Source organism: Apteryx mantelli, chromosome 19, assembly GCF_036417845.1.
Source record: "Apteryx mantelli isolate bAptMan1 chromosome 19, bAptMan1.hap1, whole genome shotgun sequence".
Taxonomy (NCBI): domain Eukaryota; kingdom Metazoa; phylum Chordata; class Aves; order Apterygiformes; family Apterygidae; genus Apteryx; species Apteryx mantelli.
In genome coordinates, this window is record NC_089996.1 from 17,931,602 (window position 1) to 17,950,370 (window position 18,769).

At 49.6% G+C, this 18,769-nt stretch overlaps 3 long non-coding RNA genes across 5 annotated transcripts; 2 read left to right on the forward strand and 1 right to left on the reverse strand.

Moving 5' to 3' along the window:
* Positions 1-66: 66 nt before the first annotated feature.
* On the forward strand, positions 67-11,920 carry LOC106487125 (uncharacterized). 3 transcript variants are annotated; one of them, XR_010886067.1, is made up of 5 exons: positions 67-305; positions 600-630; positions 8,361-8,531; positions 9,210-9,413; positions 10,594-11,920. It is a non-coding gene; the product is annotated as an uncharacterized lncRNA (long non-coding RNA). The 3 variants fall into 3 exon arrangements; XR_010886068.1 differs by having other exon boundaries at positions 9,213-9,413; XR_001293013.2 differs by lacking the exons at positions 8,361-8,531; positions 9,210-9,413; positions 10,594-11,920 and adding an exon at positions 1,615-2,205.
* A 2,012-nt stretch (positions 11,921-13,932) lies between these two features.
* Positions 13,933-17,541, forward strand: LOC136993667 (uncharacterized). The gene is made up of 5 exons (XR_010886064.1): positions 13,933-14,079; positions 15,751-15,917; positions 16,129-16,288; positions 17,095-17,188; positions 17,370-17,541. It is a non-coding gene; the product is annotated as an uncharacterized lncRNA (long non-coding RNA).
* On the reverse strand, positions 15,191-16,164 carry LOC136993668 (uncharacterized). Its single transcript, XR_010886065.1, has 2 exons — positions 16,099-16,164; positions 15,191-15,336 (listed from the first exon to the last, which is right to left on the reverse strand). It is a non-coding gene; the product is annotated as an uncharacterized lncRNA (long non-coding RNA).
* Positions 17,542-18,769: the final 1,228 nt, after the last annotated feature.

Below are 18,769 nucleotides of genomic sequence, written 5' to 3' on the forward strand. Positions count from 1 at the left end.
GCGCTGCCGCGCGCCGAGAGCCGTGGCGCGCGGGTGCCGGCCCGCGTCACGTGTCCCGCTGTGTCTTTTCCGCGTTGTTTTCGGTCGCCGCTGCCGGACGTGCGGCCCCTTCGCGGAGAGTGTTTCGCGGCGCCACTGGCTGCTGCTGCTGCCGCTGCTGCCGCTGCTGCCGCGCCGCATCGCGTGCGCCGCGCCCAGCCCAACCCCGGCCCGGCCCGGCCGCCCCAGCGGCCTGCGCCGGGCCGGGCCTGACGGGGGGAGCTGCCCGCGGCCTGCCGCGTCCCCCTTCCGTAAGGACGTGTGAGGTACTGCGGTGGAGAGGGCAGTCCGGCTGTGCTGGGTTCCAAGGAGTATTGGCTTGACTGTGGTGGGGGGCCTAGAGCAAAGTCTGAGTAATGCCCGTCAGGTCCTGCAAACTTCAGTGGTGAAATGGCAATCTGTGTCATTCCTGCTTGTGAAGAGTGTCGGGATCTCTTCTGTGGCCTTCTGTGTGGCAGAGGGTGACTTGGGTGGGAAGAACCACCTGTGTCTGTGCTGGTGTGGGAGAGGAGTGGTGGAAAAATGTGTTTCTGTAGTCCTGTTTTCTCTTTTTCTTGCAGCAACACTGCTTGAAAGCACCACTTCTGACTGGTGAGTGGTCCTATTAAATTGGATGAATTAAGGAGTAGCCTCGTCTTACGGCAACTAGGGAGCTGCATTTGAAAGTGAGGAGATAGGTTATGAAGCCAGCCCCTGGTATAAGCACAGGGGCTGCTGAATGAGCAGGGTTGGGTTGCAGATGGCAGTGGACTGTGATGTAAGAGGACTGGGAGTACTAAGAATGGTGTGTGTGCTGGAGGTCTTGGGTGGCAGAGGGATGGCAAGTCATGATTAGTAGGTTTCTTGGCAAAGAGTCTCTAACTGCCTCCGACTGCCTACTACAGTTATTTCATATACTGTCCACATACAATGACAAGGGGGAATTTTTCCCTATCCTGTAACCAAGCAAACTATAAAGCCTGTATCTTGGAGACACTTACTTCCTGTCACTAATATTACTGAAATGCAGGGTTTTCTGGTTCATGCTGCCTGGATAGTGTGGCAGGTCCCAACTGTGTGAGCAGTGATGCTTGAGTTGTGTGCCAGGCCTAAGCTACAGCTACTTGTTCAGCAAGAGCTGCAGTATGCTGCTCAGAGATGAGAAGTAGGATCTGAGCAGCAGGACTAGTCTAGATGGATGGGAACTCATCTTTTGGTTGTTAAGAGCCTGCAGTATAAGTGCACAGTGAGTGGTAGAGTCAGAGGATGCATACATTAGGCAGCTGTCGGCACCATCTTGCCTTGTCAGTTGGATGGCAGAATATACGGTGCTCTTCTCTGCACCAGCAAAGTCTGAATCCTGCTTCACAGAGAATGATCAAATACCAGAACAGTGGCTTTTTAGTCAGGATGTGGTGTCACAGAGAGTCAACTGGGTACCTTGGGAATTGTCCTGGCACGTGCAATGGAAAGGGAGGGCGGCCTCATAGGATGGCTGGGTTGTGAGCAGATGAAGGTTAGGGCTAGGTGAGTGCAGCTGCGATAATGTGCAGTGGCCCAATGTGGAGAAAAACTTGAGCATTTTTTCTTTCCCAGGAGGAAAAACAAGGTGGTTCTTCATTGGATGGTAGCACCTATAGAAATCATGTGCGAGTACATGTCAATTTTGCTCAGCGAGCGCTTGCAGAACATTGCAGACTCAAAACTGGAAGGGATCTTTTTATTGAGCATTGTGTTAAGAAAACTTCCACTATACTCTAGTTTTGCAGAGAAAGGACATGCAAGGTCACAGTGCCCTGCAAGCAGAACATCTTATCTGACCTTGCCTTAGCCCTGTTTTTCGTACAAAGTTGAAGATCTGCAAAGAAGCCAGTTTAATCCAGCCAGCAGTAAAAAAAGTTGCTCAAAGGTAACACCAGAAGAGGTACAAAATCAGCTAATGAATAATTATAAGATAGACCATATAAGGCTGGCACAGAACTAGCTCATACTGTAACACGGCAAGGGAATTGGTAGAACTAAGAATCATGGATAGATCTGGTAGGTTATGTGAACTAAAGTATTGAATGTGTAATAACTTACTATCCTTTAAAAGTTGTAACAAAAAGCTGCTCGGGGTCTCTTCTTGTGCTCCCAGCCAAGATGCACCTTATGGCTAGCAATAAAACTTCTTAAAAAAAAAAAAAATTAGAAATCTGACTCCTGCTGCTCATTACCGGTGCCCGCCAATGAACAAAAGAGAGCAGATAATTTTAACAGTTTGGCAACCCAGGTGGGGCACAGCGGGCTTCCAATCTGGTGAGTGCCGGAACCACATTTGATGCAGCCGGCACAGGATGAGTTCACTTGACAGTCGTTGCAGTGGCAACGCTCACCAGGGAGGTACTAAAACCGGGTCAGCACGAGTCATGGGGGGTTCGGTAGGAAAGCTAAAATGGGTTCACTGCTAGCAGAAATTCTGGAAAACTGGAAGAAAATCAAAGGTACCTCAGGTCTCAGTAAGGGTAGAGCAAATGGCCACTATAGACTTGAGAAGGGGGCGCCCTCAGAGCTATGGCCTCTGGATGGTTCATCTGGAGGATCGGAAACCTCAGCAAATGAACTACTGGTATATTTGAGATAACTGGGCATTTAAGCATCCAGGGGGATTCGGAGATTCAAGTAAGGTAAGATGTGTGTTTGTGCAACAAATGCTGGAAGACTCAAGTAATGGCTTTGCTTCTGCTCCCCCTCACTCTGCTTCAGCACCTAAATTCGCTTCTGTTCAAATTTCTAACCTATACCCATTGCTTTTCTCGGGAAATCAGTCTGTCGCTTTGCAAGCTCCTGTGATGGGAGCTATGATGCCTAACCTGGCTGTGGGGGCAACAGTGGCACTGAGCCAGCAGCCCCCCCCCCCCACACACACACACACACTGATACTGCATGCCTATGTTTATCGGCTGTGGGCTCCAGGAGATCTAGTTCAATGGGCACAGCAAATGCCCCGGGTGCGGGAAGACCCGGAGAAGGCAGCTTGACTGTTTTCTACAGTATTAGAGGGACATCGCCCTTGTTGGGGGGATGTTCAAGTATTGTTACAACAGATATTTCAGCTAGGGCATAGAGAACGGCTCTTGGTAGATTGAGATGATAAATGACAACCTTGACCATGAGTAGATCTGAATTGGGATTATAATAACACAAATCATTGGGCAGCATGCGAAACGGCATGCCAAAATCTAGTTTTAGCAGTAAGAACTGCAGGGCAAATGGGCATTAACTTGAAAAAGGTACTATCGTTAGCAAAAGTCTGAGGAACACCTGAGCAATTTTTGGAATCACTTGCGGCAAACACTATTAAGCTATGGAGGGATGCCTGTGGGAAATTTTAATGAATGGCTGGCAGTGAACATATTTGTCCAGCAAGTGGCACCAGTTATCCAAGAGTATTTCAGAAAACATGCTCCAAGATGGCAGGGGGAGAATTTACAAAAGATGCTATCGTTAGCAACTTACATATACAATGGAAGATCAGAAAAAGAAAGAAAAGAGAAGGAAAGACGAAAGTGGGAGAAAGTGAATATGTTGGCAGCGGCATTGGGAGGAATTCCGAAAATGAAAGGAAGGGGAATAAATGTGAGAGGATGAGGTCAAGGAGGAAGAGGGACCAGAAGAGCAGGAAAGGGTATAGAAAAGTACCCCCTGTCCCAGAAGGCTGGACAGCGAATTGAGCCCGTGATTGCTGATTCGATTAAGAACAGAATTATAGTACAGTGTACTTCCCCTTGTAATACCCCTGTATTGTCTGTCAAGAAATCAAAATTGGACCCAAATGGGAAAACGGCATGCTGCTTTGTACAAGATTTGCGAGCAATTAATAAAATAGCGGATCTACCACACCCTGTGGTCCCTGATCCAGGGGAGATAGCTCCTATGTAGCACTCATGTCCAAGGGTGTTAGTAAGTCATGAGAAGATGTCAAGTGGCTTTCAGTTATAGAGCTAACTGTTTCTTTGCCTTTACTGAAGAAAATCAGTTTACAGATTGTTTTTCATGTTTATAGACAAACATTTCCTCTGGTACTGCAGAGGTTTCCCAACATGCCTGCAGTAACACATGGTCGCGTTAGAGAAATATTAGAATGTTTTTTGCAGAGAATAAAGAAAAGGTGTTATGTGGACAATACTGTGGTGGCCAGACCTACAGAAGAAGAGTTGTGTGAGCAAGGTATCTGAGCCTTAAAATCACTGGGCTGGACAGAATCAAAGGTCACTTTAAGTGTAGTGCACAATTAGTGCAACCTGAGTTAATTACATGGGCACTGTAATGGGGGAGACGGTTAAAGCTTTGTGTGAAATAAAGGCTCCTTCCCATCAACGCCGACTAAGAGGGTTGCCTTTCTTACAGCAGTGATCCATAACTTTGCTGGTATCAGCAGACTGCAGTGGAAGTTACTGGAAAGGGGGCAGGAACAGAGCTGGAATAAGGGATATGATGCTGCTTTCCCTAACTAAACGGAAGCGGCTGTAAACACGCTTGCCCTAGAAGTCTAAGGACCAGGCAAACCCCAGGTCAAGGAGCACCGGGCTGTGAGCAACGGGTGGCAGCAGCGAGCCCGGCTGCAGTACCGGGCTGTGAACGGGCGAGGGCGCCATTTCCCGTCTCGCCTCCTCCAGCCCCTTCCCCGGCCGCTGTGTTCGTGTCCGGCGCATGCGCGGTGCTCGGTAGCAGCGTGGCGGCGGGTTGGCAGCAGATTTCCTCTCGGCGGTGATGGGTGAGAGCCGGAGCCGCGTGGCGCTGGGGACTCGGGGGCGCCGGTGAGGCGAGCGCGTCCCTCCGGGTGGCCGCGGCCGTCGAGGATGTCTTTCGCCTGCTGGGGCCGTCGCTGCGTGGAGGCGGAGGTGCGGGGCAAGGGAGGGAGCTCGACCTCGGCTCCGCTCCGTGCCGGGAGCGCGGGCGGACTTTCCCTGTTCCGTGTGTCGCCTTTAGGGCCCCGGTTCCTCCCCAGCGCGGGCCGGGGCGTGCGCTCGCCCCTGCGGACGCGGCCCGGAGGAGCGGGGAGGCAGGCGGGCCCCGGAGCGGGCTTGTGGCGCGGCGTCCGCGGGCAGACGGCTCCTGTTGTGGCAGGCAGGCCCGAGAGTGCTGGTAAGTCCCGAGGAGGTTTAAAACCTCTGGACCAAGCAGGTTGAAGGTCAACTTGAGTCAGGTACAATTAGTGCAGCTCCAACTTAGTTATTTGAGAATTGTAATTAAGGAAGCAAGAAGATGCATAGAAGAAAGACACCCCCAGGCACCCTGAGGCTTCCCCTACAGCCAGGCACAGACTGTGGGCACCAGCCAATCTGGGCACCAACTGACTGGATCGCACGCAGAGCCTCCCCAAGCCCACTCATCTTGTACACCTGCCTCAAAGACATGGGGCTCCATAATCCCATATGTGCCTCGGGGTCCTACGTTGCCTCAGACATCTCCCCAGGCACACATGCACAGCACAAGGATCTGGATGTCTCCAGCCCTGGCACAGCAGCCCAATGCCTCCTCCTTTGGGACAGAGGGGTCCCACACACCTCTTCTGGGATGCTGGGCCCTTGGCAAGTTCCCTGATGCCTCTTCCATGGTTCCCCACAAGTTCATGGACTCCTCCTTCTCTGTATACCCCATGGCTCCTCCTGCAAAACTGACAGCCATATGCAGCACCCATATGCACTTAGTATCCCTCTGGGATGGGATCGCCACCCTGACCTTCTCCTGGCAACTCCTCTCTTCATTCACCCGGCAAACCCACTCCCCCCACTGAGGGCCTGGGCAGATGCCCCCCTTCCACTAACTAGCTCCTCAAAGCCCCTAAAGCACACACAAATCCTGCCCCAAAGCCCCCAACAACCCCAACGCCCTGCCTCGACACCTCCACAAACTGTCTCAAAGCCCCAGACAACTGCAAAACCACCCCAAAACCCTGTCCCAACAGCAGCATTCTAGTCCCTGAATATACTTTATTCTAAATTTGCACAGATGTCTTTAGAATCCATTAGGAGAGACAGTGAGACCCAGCTGGGCAGGCCTGCAACCTGTTTGGCACTAGCATTGCTAGATGGTGATGTGGCTCCTGCTGGCTTCATGCTGCGCTGGGATCATCTTTGGCACATGTAATGGGACCACAGTGATCCCAGAGAACCAAACCACCCCAAACCCTGTCCCAGGATCCCCGTACCTTGTCTTAAGGCTCCCACTAATCCGATGTGTTGTGTGAGTATTAGCAGTAGGTAATAACAGCTTAGTTTTATTAACAGTAGCAGATTAATTTACAAAAAGTGTTCTAATAAATATCGGCTGTGATCTGCATCTCCCCCTTGACTCAGTCCAATTTTAGAGAAAAGGTCATTTACACCATCTCTTGGTGAAGGATGTTGATGGGGAAAATATCTGACAAACAGATATTTTCTGCTTTTCTTCTGAGCCACATCTCAGAACCCTCTATGCGTGCAAGAGGACTCTCTAAATATGGCTGGTCTGGGATAATCATGCTGTGCACAATGCTTAAGGAGAATATTAAGACAAAATTGAAGGCTATGGAATAACCTAAAAAAATAAAAGGTTCAAGAAAAGCCTAAGAGAACACTGAAGGGCTCTGGGAAGCCCCAAATGTACTATAGGAAAAAACATGGGTTTTAGGCACCTCCTCAGAGCAGGAGAAATGTCTTACTCCAGCCCATAGGACAATGGGTGCTATTAATTCCCACCTTTAATTACCAGAAGTGTTGTGAAAGCAGAAGGGACTAGAGATGATGCATAGCAGGTATGGACTATATGTAAAGTTTAAACAAACAACAATCCCCTCTTAAAATAGAAGCAGTTTAGTTTTAGGTAATAGATGAACATGGCTTTGAGTAACGTGAAGAGAAGCGGTTACGTCAATCACCCAGAAAGCCTTGGAGAAGTGGTCCAAAGATCTGATACCCTCACGGCCTCATCGGTCTTCTTGGTTTGTTTGGCAGGGTAGCCCACCGAGGGGGGACATCTTGAAGAGAAGCAGCTAGACCTAGTGATCCAGGTGTTCATTTTGGTCATCAGCTGTGAGGCCAGCATCCAAGTGTAAGAGAAATCTAGGAGCTGTATCAAAAAGGTGATAGTTTTGAAACAGAGAGAGGCAAATCAAGTGCTATCATTCTTCTGTGTAGCTAAAGACTGAGAGAATTGTTGGTTACATGTTGTGACAGTGTGCTCCTTCCCCCCCGTGATGTGCTCTCTCCAACTCAACCTAAACTCCCCGTAAACAGCACGTAGACAGGGGCTACTTGTGCATGCGCCAGCTAAGACCCATCTAGCATGCAAATACGACTACGAGTCAATCATCTCCCTCCCCCTAAATAGGGGGCAGCCCAGAACCCATTGAGCTCTCCTGCACGGCAGCAGGCTGCACTGCAGAACCTCCTCTTGAGCAGGGATGCCTCTCAAGGTTACTCCTCGAGGTTGAGAGAGATTCCTTACCTGCGACAGATCCTCGATAAGTGATTAATAGCATGCTGAACTTTTGCAAACTTTGTGAAACTTTGCTAAGTTATACCTCTGACTGATTGTGAACATAATCTCTTAGACATAAACCATTGACCAAGTCTGAGACTAGGATCAGATCCAGCTGCACCCAGGCTCCTCTCAGAGGGAGTTTGGAAAGCAAGGAGGTCCTTTCTGAACCTCATGACTCAATGGGAGGATCTCCTTAACACACTGTCCTTTAGGCATAAACCATTGACCAAGTCTGAGACTAGGTTCGGATCCAGCCACACCCAGACTCCTCGCAGAAGGAGTTTAGAAAATAAGGGGGTCCCTTCTGAACCTCGTGACTCAACAGGAGGGTCTCCTTTTCACTTGCATCTGACCCTGTCCTCCATGCAGTAGATAACCGAGTGAACCTTGCCAATCGAACCTCATTAAATCATTCTTATTTACGATTGAACTTTGTTAAGTCGCTATCTTACCGCAATAAACATAGTGCTGCTTCTCTCTTATGAGTGAAGTGCATTACTCCACTCATCCGTGACATGCCTGTGTATACAAGGGCTTGAGAAAGGATACCGAACAGTACAATAATACTGAAGCAGAATAAAAATCAAGTTTCATGGAAGATGGCGTAGCTAAGTATTAGGTGATGTGCCTGCCTGTCTAATAACCTAGCCCTAATCGCTGTATGTAATGTTTCCAAACAGTTTAGCCTGTAACGTATGATGCAAGGTGCTGTATTAAGACCTTTCCTTTAAGGGGGAAAAAAAAAAAAGAAAAAAAACACAGTAAAGAGAAAAAGAACATGCATGAATCTAAGTGTTTCATTGAAAGCAAAATGCAAGTTTCTCTCTTTGTTACAGAGATGGAACCAATAGTAGCAAAAGCTGACGAAGAAAAGCTAGACAAGCAGTTTTTTGGTGATTAATACCAAAGGGACGGGATGAAACAAGGAAGCAAAAATGCAGTTTAGCGGACCCTTGATAGCACCAGAACCTGCTGCAGTAGGAAGTGTTCTGGCATGGGTAACTAAGGTAACTCTTGATAATGACTGTTAGTTATTTCAGCCTCCCAGAGACAGCACTGAGGACTAAGTAACCCGTTCCTACCCTGTGGATATTGTTCACTGTATCTGCCTTAGCTTTGCTTTGGTTGTTTCTATTTTGTTTTGTTATCATATGTGCATATGTAGAAAGGGAAAGATGTCATATTTAATTTTTAGATTAATTGCCACGGCTGAAGTTGAAGAGACCAGAAAAACGTAAGTGTTAGAGAATATCAGACTGAAGCTGTCTGGAATTAATTGCTTAGCATAACTTGCTTAGCATTATTAGCTAAATTTGCTGAAGCCTTAGGCTTCAGGCTGTGAACTTTTCCTTAGATAAGTAAAAGGGAGCCCCAGAGCCGGTTCAAGCTGGAGAGATAAAGAAGTTACACGGACAGCAGGAGTAGCCAACCTTGAAGATAAGAAGCAGCCTGCCTAGAGACAATGAAGGGGCCCAGTGAAGAAGGGGAAGACCCCAGACCTAACTATTACTATTGGTCCAAACTATTGCTTAAGGGATGGGGAATTTAGATTGTAAGGGTATAATTGCCCAGGGATTTCTTTGTTCGGGGTCCCTCTTTGGAGGCACCCAGCTCGAGCTGTAATTACCACACGTGTATCATTAAATTTTATTTCTCTCCAATCTGACTTTGAACTTCTGCCTCAGCAGGAACCTAGGGTAGGACCCTGTTATGGAGGCCGGCGAGCCTGATTTTCCATAACAGTAAGCAAGCTGAAGTAATGAAATCAAATGGAACTGACTGAGAGCTGTCTCCTTCGCCCAAAAAGGGAAAGCCCGTTCCTCCTGGCGAGGAAGGATCACCATTAATAGCGATCGGAATAATAGATCACCAACATATAAGGTCTGAAGGTCTGTACTCATTACAAAAAGTATGCTGCGTACGTGCATTTCTGTGCATGTGACTTTATGTGTCTATGAAACATCATACTTTAAGAGCTACAAGACAGCAAACTATTATCTTAGGGGAGTGGTGGTCAAGTGGCCAGAGTTACTGAAGAGACAGAGAGACAGAAGTGTGTGAATTGTAAAATTAAGAGATCGCTTTCAGGAAGGCTCAGTTAGCGCACCCCCAGGTTAATTGCCTGGCAATGGTACTTGGGGAAACGGAAAGACAGTAGATAGAAGAAAGGTTAAAGCCTTGTGGAGTTAAGGCTCCTTCTCATCAGTTCCAACTTAGAGCAATTTTAGGAGGATTTAATTTCCTCCAGGAGTGTTAACATAGCTTTGCTGGTATCAGCAGACCGGGGTGGAAATTACTGGAAAGGAGTCAGGAATGGAACAAGGAACGTGAGGCTGCTTTCACTGGACTGGAAGAAGTGGCTGTAAAATCTGCTGCCCTCAAATTCCCAGGACAAGGCAAGCCTTTTTCAGTAATGCCTTCCACATCTGCTGACTCCGTGGGAGCAGCACCGTTAGAAAACAGCGGCAAGGGAAAGTGGGTGCCAGTAGCATCCTCCTTACATCCCCTTTGGGACTGCAACAGAAATTCTCTGGCTGTGAGAAAGACTGTTTAGCAGCAACGTGGTCTGTAACTGTCTTTGAGACTTTTGCCTTTGAGAGCACCGAGGCAATCCCACCTGCTCAATTCCCTCTGTAGTAGCTAATGTCAGGGAAGCGAATAGACAGCAGAGTATCATCTGTCCAAGTGGCACAGTGGGCACTAATCTTAATGAATGGGGGGTTACTGTGCAAACGTTACAAGAAGTGGATCTTCTTGTGCGTGTCTGACTTGACTGAGGGGCAGAGCACGGTTGTGCCAAAAACGTGGACGTGGAAGGTTTCCGAAAGATTAATCTCTAGCGGCTACTTAGTCTAACTTCCCTTTCACAGCAAGCGCGACTGTCATCATAGCTTCCAAAACAGGGTTGGGGGAAGCGGTATTTGTGGCTTGCGTATTCTCATTTACCTTGCTTGTGTGCGTGTATAGAGATCCATTTTTTGTGCTTATAAACACTTTTGGATTCTTATTATTTTCTGCAGAGCTTTAAATGTTTTATTTTGTTTTGTGCTTTGCTTTATACTTTTGTAGGGCAATGGATTTTACTATGTCTCCATCAAAAAGCACTGGCTGACAAAGTTGTTATATCCCAACGGAGACTCTTAGGCAAGACGGAGGAGTTCAGCTACACAGCCTGCCAGAGGAACGTCGCCCAGGAGGGGTTGCTGGCCTTGAGCTATAGGCGCTGATGCATATGGCACAAAGAAGTTACCTCTTTGGCCCACCTGATCTATTTTAGAGAGTTTTATTTTTGACCTAAAGATTGGGTCTTTGAGTGCCATGCACAGCATGCATTGGTTTCCCCATTCTTTTCACAAGATTATCTCTGTTCTTCAGTTGTTTCTTCTGAGGGGGGAGTTGCTGCAGGAATTGCTGGGGAGGCCCTGACAGTGGGATGTGAAAAAGACACCTTTGACTACATCCAGCCAAAGAAATGTAAGGCGAAGGATCAGAGTAAATAACTGCTTGTCTAGGTTTGCTATCTCGCAACACATTGTCAGAGTTTTTTATGAACAATCCTACTTGGTCAAGTGCCTATTCATTCCGTGAATATTAGTGCAAAAATGTGTATGTTACTGATCCTTTAAAGCAAGTCTGTGACACTGGGGTAGCATGTGTAGTGAAGACTAAATCCCATAATAACTCCTTTTGATGTTGTTCTCTTGTATGAAAGCCCTTAGAGCAGATTAAAACACTTATCATACTCTTTGTTTATTGAATGGACCATGATGCTAAGAGAAACCTGCAGTGAAGGAGACATAGTGGTCAGTTTCCTTAGAGAATGTGTCTTGTCCTGTACTTTAGGGCTTACTGTACATTTTAAGAGATACTAGCGAATGACAGGTTTCCTTTTGATTCCTGGGGAGCAGAAAGTTGTGACTTGGAGGCAAATTGTTTCTTGCAGCTGGGTTAGAAGAAGCTGGCTACCAGTCAAAAGTAATGACAATTCTGTGGAGTCACAGGAAGTGTTTAAAAGACTGTATTTACCTTTTATAGAAGGCTATGCACTTTCATTACTAATCCCTGTAGTAATCAAGCCAGGTAAGTGGTACACAGGTGATCGGACCATTAGTCTTTTTCACATAGTAATAGCCTTTAGGCTGTGATTGCTGTTAGAAAAGTCCAGCTATTTTAGAAATGGAACAAGCCTTTTTAGCTTGTTACCTGTAGTACTGCAAAAGGTGATCAGCATACTAATGTTTTCATGCTTTAACGTGGTGGACGTACTCTGTGCAAACATCTCTTACTGTTTAATGATAAAAACTGAGCAGTCTGTCAAGAAAATAGCGCAGCTTGCTTTTGGCTGTTTATTTTGTTTAACACTCAATAAAGGCAAGAGGTTGAAAGTCCTAAAGAAGAGCGCTGCTTGTTTAATGGTTGCAAATTGTCCCATTAAGTAGGTTGTGTTTTTTTTAATGCAGCCTCTGAGTATTTTTTGCCTGTAGAGTATTTTGCAATGATGTTCAAATGAAAGCTCTGTTACTGAAGCCTCTAGGAGAAATGGCTTGAGTATGAAATACAGAGACTCTGTGCCTCACAGCAGGCACCGTAAATAACAGTAGATCAGATTAGGCAACAGCAGTGAAATATCTCCAAAGGCCAGTGCTGAAGTTGCATGTTGGCACGTAGTTATAGGATGCGAAATTGTCATCACAGCTGCTATCGAAGTATACAGCCATTCTGTGCTCGCACAGAAGAGCTAACGCGACTCGGTGCTGCCCTCGCCCGATGACAAACCGGTACTGCAGCCGAGCGAACAGCGCATGCGCGGTGCCCCCCCCCCGACGCGCTCACTGCTGCCCAGGGTTGATGACCAGACAGCACTGCGGGAGAGGAACCGCGCGCATGCGCAGTAGTTCACAGCCGCGCTCACCGCTGCCCTCAGGACAGGCAAGTGCTGCACACAGCGGCTCGCGCATGCACACTGGCTTAACATTGCTCACTGCCGCCCTCGGTTGTCAAAAAAGCAAGACGGCACGCAGCGGGGGGGGGATGCGCACTGCGCAGTGCTTCCCGCCGTGCTCACAGCTGCCGTCGCGTTCCGAAAAAAATCAGTCCCTCCGTGGACAGTGTCGGGGGAGTCCCGGTCCGGTGTCGGGGATCGCGGGGCCGCGCTCCAGGTTCCGCGGCGGTATCCGGGTCCCGAGCGCGGGCGTGCGGCGGACAGAGGGGCGGGACGGAACGGAATCGCCAGAGGCTCAAACCTCACAGAACGGTGCGGCACCCACCCCCACCCCGGGCATGCCGGGAGCAGTAGTCTTCGACACCGGGCTTGGGGGCGGCCATGTTGGCTTTTGCGTGGCATGCCGGGAGCAGTAGTCTTCCGGCACTGGACTTCCGGGAGGCCATGACGTTATTTTGCGCGGCATGCCGGGAGTAGTAGTCTTCCGGCACTGGGCTTCCGGGCGGCCATGTTAATCTGCACGGCATGCTGTGAGGTATAGTTTTCTGGCACACGAAACGCGCGCGCACCGCTGCCCTCGCGTGTCCAATAGGCAGTATTGCACCCGTAAGGCGCACGCATGCGCACTGTTTTTCCCATGCTCACTGCTGCCCTCGGGTGTCGACACGCCAGTACTGCAGCCACGACTGCCCTCCCCGCGTACAAATACTGCAGCCAGCCGGCGCGCACACGCGTGTGCCGGTCGCCGTGTTCGCCGCTACTCTCCGCTGTTTCGGTAACGGGTAAGCGAATGGGCCGTGCTCGTCGCCCCTCCCCGATGCTCGTAGATCGGTAGCACAGAAAGCTGTTCCTTGTCGGTGCTTCCTGCCGTCGCGGGGACGGGTGGTGGTGTCTCGGAGCTGCTCCGTGGTGCCCTCTCACCGGGGCATCACCAGAGCCTGTTCGCTGATCCCCGCCGCTCTCTCGGGTACGGGCAGCCTCGGGGCGCTTGCTGCTCGGTGGGAGCCCCGCGGGGCCGCGGCGGGCTACGGTTCGCACGCGTGAGCCGGTGGGCTGCAGCGCCGCGCCGCAAGCACGCGAGGGCGCCATTGCGGGTCTCGCCTCCCTCCCGCTCCCCCCCCCCCCCCCCCGCTCCCGCGGCCCCTCCCTCTCGAGCCGGTCCATGCGCGGCGGCGGGGAGCAGCATGGCGGCGAGCAGGGTCGGTGTTTTCGTTCGGCAGCGGCGGGTTGAGGGCCGAGGCCGCCCGGAGTCAAGGATCTGGGGGCCCCGGTGAGGCGAGCGGGGGACGTCGGGTTGTGTCCTGCCCGCTGCAGCCGTTGGTGCGTGGAGGCGGTGGTGCGGGGTGAGGGGGCGGGGGGCTGGGGCCCGGGGCCCGGCTCGGCGCTGCGCCAGGAGCGCGGGGCCAGGTGTGCCGGAGCGGGGGTCTGACTTTCCCTCTTCCGTGTGTCGCCTTTAGGGCCCTGGTTCCTCCCTAGCGCGGGCTGGGGCGCGCGCTCGCCCCTGTGGACGCGACCCGGAGGAACGGGGAGGCAGGCGGGCTCCGAAGTGGGCTTGTGGCGCGGCGTCCACGGGCGGACGGCTCCTGTTATGGCAGGCACACCCGAGAGTGCTGGTAAGTCCCGAGGAGGTTTAAAACCTCTGGACCGAGCAGGTGGAGTGTCAGTTTGAGTCAGGTACGATTAGTACGGCCCCATGTTATTTCCTTGAGACTTGTGGCTAGGCAAGCAAGAAGAGGGATAGAGGAACGACACTCCCAGGCACCCGGAGGCCTCCCCCACCCCCAGGCACAGAGTGTGGGCACCAGCCAACGCAGGTACCAACTGACTGAAAACCCCGCTGAGCCCTGCTCCCTCCTGTCTGGCTGCCCCAAAGCCACGGGCTTCCCCAGTGCGGTATGTGGTGACGGGTCCTCCGTTGCCTCTGACGTCTCCCCAGGCAGAGGGCAGCTGCACGTATGCTGCACAGGGGTCTGGATGTCTCCAGCGGTAGCACAGCAGCCTGATGTCCCAAAGCCCCAAACAATCTTAAAACCACTCCCAGACCCAGTGCCCACAGCAGTGAGGTGTTCTCATAAATATGGGGGGTGATCTGTGTCTCCCCTTTGACTCAGTCCCACTTTAGAGAAAAGGGAATTTACAGCACTTCTCGGTGAAGAATGTTGGCGGGTGGGTGCACAGATGACAAACAGACTTTTCTCTCTTTTCTTCTGAGCCACCTTTTAGAAGCCTCTGTGCATGCAAGAGGACTCTGTTAATGCGACTAGTCTGGGATAATTGTGCTGTGCACAGTGCTTAAGGAGAACATTAACATAAAATTGCAGGCTAAGGAATAACCTTAAAAAAATACAAGGCTTGGGAAGAGCCTAAGAAAACACTGGCGGGCTATGGGAAGCCCCAGTGATGCTACTTCAGAAAACAGCATGGCTTTTAGGCACCTCCTCAGAGCAGGAGAAATGACTTCCTCCAGCCCATAGGACAATGGGTGCTTTTAATTCCCGCCTTTAATTACCGAAAGTATTGTGAAAGCAGAAGGGGCTAGAGATGATGCGTAGCGGGTTATGGACTATGTGTAAAGTTTCAGCAAACAGCAATCCCCTCTTAAAATAGAAACAGTTTAGTCTTAGGTAATAGATGAATGTGACTTTGAGTAACGTGAAGAGAAGCGGTTACGTCAATCACCCAGAAAGCCTTGGAGAAGTGATCCAAAGATGTGATACCCTCACGGCCTCATCAGTCGTCTTGGTTTATTTGGCAGGGTAGCCCACCGAGGGGGGACATCTTGAAGAGAAGCAGCTAGACCTGGTGATCCAGTTGTTCATTTTGGCCATCACTTGTGAGGCCAGCATCTGAGCATAAGGGGAATCTAGGAGCTGTATCAAAAAGGTGATAGTTTTGAAACAGAGAGAGGCAAATCAAGTGCTATCATTCTTCCATGTAGTTAAAAACTGAGGGAATTGTTGGTTAAGCATGTGTATGTAAGGGTTTGAAAAAGGATACTGAACAGTAACAGTAATACCGAAGCAGAATAAAAATCAGGTTTCATGGAAGATGGCATAGGTAAGTATTAAATGATGTGTTTGCCTGTCTAATAACCTAGCCCTAATTGCTGTATGTAATGTTTCCAAACTGTTTACCCTGTAGTGTATGATGCAAAGTGGTGTATTAAGACCTTTCCTTAAAGGAAAAGGAAAAAAAAAAAAGAAAACATGGTAAAGAGAAAAAGAATACGCATGAATCTAAGGGTTTCATTGAAAGTAAAATGCAAGTTTCTCTCTTTGTTACAGAGATGGAACCAATGATAGCAAATGCTGACAAAGAGAGAAGCTGGACAAGCAATTTTTTTGTCATTAGTACCTAGGGGACAGGATGAAACAAGGAAGCAAAAATGCAGTGGACCTTGATATCACCAGAAACTGCTACAGAAGGAGGTGTTCTGGCATGGGTAACTAAGGTAACTACTGATAATGACTGTTAGTTATTTTGGACTCCCACAGGCAGCACTGAGGACTAAGTAACCCATTCCTACCCTGTGGATAGTGTTAACTGTATCTGCTTTAGTTTTGCTTTGGTTGTTTCTATTTTGTTTTGTTATCATATATGCATATATAAAAAGGGAAAGATATAATACTTACTTTTTACATTAATTGCCATGGCTGAAGTAGAAGAGACCAGAAAAACGTAAGCAAGCTGAAGTAATGAAATCAAATGGAAGCAACTGAGAGCTGTCTCCATCGCCCAAAAAGGGAAAGCCCATTCCTCCTGGTGAGGAAAGATCACCATTAATAGTGATTGGAATAATAGATCACCAACATATAACGGAAGGTCTGTATGCATTACAAAAAGTATGCTACGTACGTATAGTTCTGCGCATGTGACTTTATGTGTATACAAGGCATCATACTTTAAGAGCTACAAGACAGCAAACTATTATCTTAGGGTAATGGTGGTCAAGTGGCCAGAGTTACTGAAGAGACAGAGAGACAGAAGTGTGCGAACTGTAAAATTAAGAGATCGCTTTCAGGAAGGCTTGGTTAGCATGCCCCCAGGTTAATTAATCCTCACATCCCCTTTGGGGCCACAACAGAAATTCTCCGGCTGTGAGAAAGACTGTTTAGCAGCAACGTGGTCTGTAACTGTCTTTGAGACTTTTGCCTTTGAGAGCACCGAGGCAATCCCATCTGCTCAATTCCCTCTGTAGTAGCTAATGTCAGGGAAGCAAATAGACAGCGGAGTATCATCTATCCAAGTGGCACAGGGGGCACTAATCTTAACGAGCGGGGTGGGGGGGTTACTGTGCAAACATTACAAGAAGTGGATCTTCTTGTGCGCGTCTGAATTGACAGAGCACGGTTGTGCCAAAAACGTGGACGTGGAAGGTTTCCGAAAGATTAATCTCTAGCGGCTACTTAGTCTAACTTCCCTTTCACAGCAAGCGCGACTGTCATCATAGCTTCCAAAACAGGGTTGGGGGAAGCGGTATTTGTGGCTTGCGTATTCTCATTTACCTTGCTTGTGTGCGTGTATAGAGATCCATTTTTTGTGCTTATAAACACTTTTGGATTCTTATTATTTTCTGGAGAGCTTTAAATGTTTTATTTTGTTTTGTGCTTTGCTTTATACTTTTGTAGGGCAATGGATTTTACTATGTCTCCATCAAAAAGCACTGGCTGACAAAGTTGTTATATCCCAACGGAGACTCTTAGGCAAGACAGAGGAGTTCAGGTACGCAGCCTGCCAAAAGAATGTTGCCCAGGAGGGGTTGCTACCCTTGAGCTATAGGCGCTGATGCACACGGCTCGTTCTGTCAGACGTGAAGAGGTTTTCTTTGGTTGCGGAAATTTTAGCTTGGCTTTACACCCTATAGCGGTGGTATTTTTGTATTTATGAACTGTGTTAATCCTAGGCGTTCAGAACATCGGGGAACGACTATGTGCTGCCATGAAGAACTACAGGCTACTGTCCTCAGCCCTTTGTTAAGTTATCAGGCATCAAGAGCGGCCAGGAGACTCCAAATGCCAGCGGAAAGGTTCTCTGCCCGGTCCTGACGAGGAGTCTTCGGCTGTAGGAGGGTCGGCCGTGTCCTTACCGGACTTGTGAGTAATAAGCCGCAATTCACGGACCAGCAAAGGAGGGGGGGAACAGCGACTGGTAGCCCAGTGGCTACGGCATTGCTGTTGCTAGCAGGGCCCCAAGGCCCGTGTGAAGCCTCAGCTGCCTCTTTGGGGCTTTATTTTGGTCTGTTTATCTGGAAAAAGCAGCGAGGCCTCAAATAAGAATTTTTGTGGCTAGATGGGTAAGCCGTGACCCCAGCTGTCTTTGCCTTGCTTTGCTGCTTAATGTCGTAACAGCAACTCAGGACCCCGGAATAAAAACTGTTACAGTGCTTAAGGGAGGATCTGTGTTTGCCCGGGTTAGGGGACCATCGTTAAAGCTTTGGGGGGGGGGGAATGGAGCTCCAAAACGAGACTCTCCCGGTGACCTTGGTGGTTTGATTCATTTGCAGGCTAACGTTCTGAGGGCCGGCAACTTGAAGAGGAGCAGCTCAGCCCGTTTTGTTGATTTCGGTGATACTGTTTTAAGGAAGCACGTAAGTACAGATGGGGTCTGGGAGGGTTTTTGAGCAACACATGAAAGAGCAAGGAAGATTGGAGAGTGTGGAAAAACTAGGTGCTGTGAACGTACTGAAGTTGTTAAGGGCTGAGAGAATTTGGGGTTAAGCCCCTGAAAGGGGCTAAGGCGCAAGGAGCAGTGAAGTACCGTCACTGAACACAAGGTTCCTCCCCAGTCTGGACCTGTGCGCGCACCCTCGCTCTGGCAGACGCAGGCACCCTGGAGCTGTAGGGAAACAGGCTAGCAGGCCCGCAAGTGGACTTTGGGCACAGTGGTGTGGAGAGAGCTCTGCGTGCTCGGCAGGCGAGTGGGGTTGGAGCGTGGTGAGAGCTGTTCTGGGCTGACAGGATCCATCTGGTTCTGCTCCGTGTCCCTCTGTCCAGCTCACCACCATTCTCTTTCTTTCCCTGTCACTCAGTCCGGTGCCAGCAGCGACCAGTGGGTCCCATTGATCTGCCTGGCTCGGGTCACGTTAGACACCTCTGCAGGGACTCTGCGGGCAGAGGGCTGTGGATGTGCAGTGGGGGGGCTCTAATGGGCCAGAGATGTGGTGGGGGAAGTAGTAGGCAGTGAAGAGGCTCCTGGGGAAGGAAGGTGTCACAGAGGCAGAGAGCAGCAGAGGCTCTGAGTACTCGGGTGTTAGGACAGGTGCTTGTGGTAGGGCGGTCTGGAGCTGCTGTTGTCGTCTGTCCT